Source organism: Chiloscyllium plagiosum, chromosome 17 (genome assembly GCF_004010195.1).
Source record: "Chiloscyllium plagiosum isolate BGI_BamShark_2017 chromosome 17, ASM401019v2, whole genome shotgun sequence".
NCBI lineage: Eukaryota > Metazoa > Chordata > Chondrichthyes > Orectolobiformes > Hemiscylliidae > Chiloscyllium > Chiloscyllium plagiosum.
Window position 1 is genome coordinate 4,668,878 of NC_057726.1, and position 4,445 is coordinate 4,673,322.

Here is a 4,445-nt window from a genome sequence, read left to right on the forward strand (position 1 = left end):
CAGAGGACACAGCTTAGAAATACGGGGTAGGCCATTTAGGACAGAGATGAGGAGAAACTTGTTCACCCAGAGAGTGGTGGCTGTGTGGGATGCTCTGCCCCAGAGGGCAGTGGAGGCCCAGTCTCTGGATTCATTTAAGAAAGAGTTGGATAGAGCTCTCAAGGATAGTGGAATCAAGGGTTATGGAGATAAGGCAGGAACAGGATACAGATTAGGAATGATCAGCCATGATCATATTGAATGGTGATGCAGGCTCAAAGGGCTGAATGGCCTACTCCTGCACCTATTGTCTATTGCCTATTGTATCCATCCAGATGCCTTTTAAATGTTGTAATTGTACCAGCCTCCACCATTTCTTTTGGCAGCTCACTCCATATATGCACCACCCTCTGCATGAAAATGTTGCCCCTTAGGTCCCTTTGAAATCTTTACCCTGTCACCTTAAACCCATGCCCTCTGGTTTGAACTCCCTCACCCTGGGAAAAAAAGATCTTGTTGATTTACCCTATCTGTGCCCCTCATGATTTTATAAACCTTTATAATGTCACCCCCTCAGCCTCTGAATCTCCAGAGAAAATATCCCCAGCCTATTTAGCCTCTCCCTTTGGCTCAAACCCTCCAATCCCACCAACATCCCTGTAAATCTTTTCTGAACCCTTTCAAGTTTAACAGCATCCTTCCTATAGCAGGGAGATTGGAATTGAACACAATAATCCAAAAGTAGCCTAACCAATGTCCTGTTCAGCCACACAATGACCTCCCAACTCTTAATGCACTGACCAATAAAGGCACATTCTTCCCTATTCTATCCACCTGTGACTCCACTTTTAAGGAACTATGAACCTGCACTCCAAGGTCTCTTTGTTCAGCAACACTCCTAGGTCCTTACCATGAACTGTGTAAGTCCTGCCCTGATTTGACTTTCCAACATGCAGCACTTCACATTGATCTAAATTAAACCCCATCTGCCACTCCTTGGTCCATTGGCCCATCTGCTCAAGGCCCATTGTACACCGAGGTAACCTTCTTCACCGTCCACTATACTTCCAATTTTGGTGCCACCTGCAAACTTAGTACCATTCCTCCTATGTTCACATCCAAATCATTTATATAAATGATAAAAAGTAGTGAATTCAGCACCGATCCTTGTGGCACACTGGTTGTCACAGGGCTCCAGTCTGGTAAACAACCCTCCACCACCGCCCTCTGTCTGTTACCTTCAAGACAATTTTGTATCCACACAGCTAGCTGTCTCTGGATACCATGTGATCTAACCTTACTAACCAGTCTACCACGTGGAACCTTGCTGAACACCTTGCTGAAGTCCACATAGACAACATCCACCGCTCTGCCAACATCAACCTTCTTTGTCACTTCTTCAAAAAACTCAATCAAGTTCGTGAGACATGATTTCCAATGCACAAAGCCATGCTGACTATTCTAATCAGTCCTCGCCTTTCCAAGTACATATAGATTCTGTCCCTCAGAATCCCCTCCAACAACTTATCCACCAATGACGTCAGGCTCACCGGTTTACAGTTCCCTGGGCTTTTCTTACCACATTCCTTAAATAGTGGCACCACTTTAGCCACCCTCCAGTTTAATAGCACTTCACTTGTGGTTATTGATGATACAAATATCTCAGCAAGGGGCCCAGTATTCACATCCCTAGCTTCCCACAGAGTTCGAGGGTACATCTGATCCAGTCCCGGGGATTTATCCACCTTTCTGCATTTTAAGACATCCAGGGATGTCTGTTAGGGAGGGTCTTCCAGAATCTTTACCCAGAGACAATGAAGCAACGGTGAAATAGTTCCAGGGGTGATGTTCCCACATATCAGCTGCCCTTGTCCTTTCAGATGGGAGAGATCACTGGAAGTTACTGTTCAGCACCTGATCCAGATGATACTGCTGACAGCACAGCACTGGGAGCTGAAGCTACAACCTTCTTAGCTACCAGGGAGAAAACTAGCCACTCAATCACTCCAGACACTCCTAACACATTCACCCTATAAAAGACAAGCAGTGGACCTGAATGAACCCTGCAGAACACCACTGGTCACAGGCCTCCAGTCTGAAAGACAACCCTCTACCACCACCTTCTGTTTCCTGTCAAGCCAATTTTGTATCCAAGTGGTGAGCTCTCCCTGGATTCCATGTCATCTAACTTTACTTTCCTGTCTACTATGTGGAACATTGTCAAACATAAAGTCTGTAAGACAATACTTAAAAATACTGCCTTCATCCACCTTTTTGATCACATCCTTAAGAAACTCAAGTTTGTGAGGCAGAATTTCCCATGCACAAAGTCACGTTAACTATCCCTAATCAGTACAGAGGAACCTCGATCATCCAGCATTTGATTATCCTAATATCGGTTTATTCAGCAAGATTGCAAGGTCCCAATGCTCAACTAAACTATGTTATCCAGCATTTGATTATCCAGAATTCGATTAACCGAACAAAATACTCCTAGCCTGTGTCCTTTGGATAATAGAGGTTCCTCTGTACTAGCCTTTCCAAATGCCTGTGAATCCTATCTCTCAGAATCCCCTCCAACAACTTACCCACCATCTGATGTCAGACTCACTGATCTATAGTTTCCAGGAGCCTTTCATAAATAAAGGCACAACATTTGCCACCTTCCAGTCTCCCAGCTGTAGATGATATAAATATCTCTGCTAATGGCCCTGTATTTTCTTCCCTATCTAGGGGTTTGGGTACATAGTTCTTTGAAAATGGCATCACAAGCAGACAGGGTGGTGAAGAAGGCATTTGGCAGTTTTGCCTTCATTGCTAAGAGCATTGAGTCATGTTGAGGTTATACAGGACATTGGTGAGGCCAATTTTGGAGTACTGTGTACAGTTCTGGTCATCCTGCTATAGGAAGGATATTATTAAATTGGAGAGGGTGCAGAAAAGATTTATCAGGATGATGCTGGGGCTAGAAGGTTTGTGTTATCAGAGTAGTCTGGGACTTTTCTCATTAGAGTATAGGCGATTGAGCAAAGGTTGAGGGTCGAGCAACTCAAAACTACAGGGCATTATTTTAAGGTGAGTGGATAAAGATTTAAAAGGGACCGGAGACATTGTCACATTGAGGTTGGTTTATATGTGGAGTGAACTGCCAGAGGTAGTGGTAGATGCAGGTATAGTTGCAACATTTAAAAGACATTTGGATAGGTATATCAATAGGAAACTTTCAGAGGGACATGGGCCAAATGCAGGCAAGTGGGACTAGTTAGTTTGGGATGATGGTCAGCATGAACAAGTTGGACTGAAGGGTCTGTTTCTGTGCTTTATGACTCTATGACTCTATTGTTAAGAATGTAACTCAATTCCTTCAGCTATTCAAATGAGTGGCATGTAGCAGTGCAGAATGAGAATATCCGAAGATCATTTGATATTCAGCAAGCTAGTCCCAATATTGGGTCAGGGACAAAACATCAGTGTGGGATTGAGAGATGGGGTAGCAAGCCAAGATAGTTCTTAATCGTTATTAGAGGTGTGCCTGCACAGCACGTGAGGAGAGGTCAGGTGGTGCATTCTTCTCATGGTTGAATAGCCTATCAAATGCCCAGCCAACACGAGAAGAATGATCATTTGGTTGAGGGGCTTGGGTGAAGTGGTCATGAGTTTGGTGGTGCTCCAGAAGGCACCTTGGTGAATTGTTGCAAGGCATTCTGTTGATCTAACTATCATTCAATGGCATTAGTAATGCTGAATTACCCACAATAACATCCCTGGGGGATGACCATGGACTGAAGGCAGGCAATAGTCTAGTGCTATTATTGCTAGACTGTTAATCCAGTGACCCAGATAATGTTCTGGGGACCTGGGTTTGAATCCTACCAGGGCAGATTTTGGAATTTGAATTCAATAAAAATCTGGATTCAAGAATCTGATGATGACCATGAATCCATTGTCAATTGTCAGGAAAAACCCATCTGGTTCACTAATGTCCCTTAGGGAAGGAAACTGCCCTCCTTACCTAGTCTGACCCACATGTGACTCCAGACCTGCAGGTATGCAGTTGACTCATAAATGCCCTGTGGGCAGTAAATGCTGGCCTAGCCAGCAATGTCCTCATCCCGTAAATAAATGAACAAAAAATACCAAACTAATCTGGCCATTTAAAGGCTAGGAATTCTGTGGCAGGTATCTCATTTCCTGACTCCTCAAATCCTGTCCACAATCTACAAGACACAAGTCAGGAGTTGAAAAATGTGTTGCTGGAAAAGCGCAGCAGGTCAGGCAGCATCCAAGGAGCAGGAGAATCGACGTTTCAGGCATAAGCCCTTCTTCAGGAATGAGGAGGGTGTGCCAAGCAAGCTAAGATAAAAGGTAGGGAGGAGGGATTTGGGAGAGGGGCGATAGGCGGAAGGAGGTTAAGGTGAGGGTGATAGGCCGGAGAGGGGGTAGGGGCGGAGAGGTCGGGAAGAAGA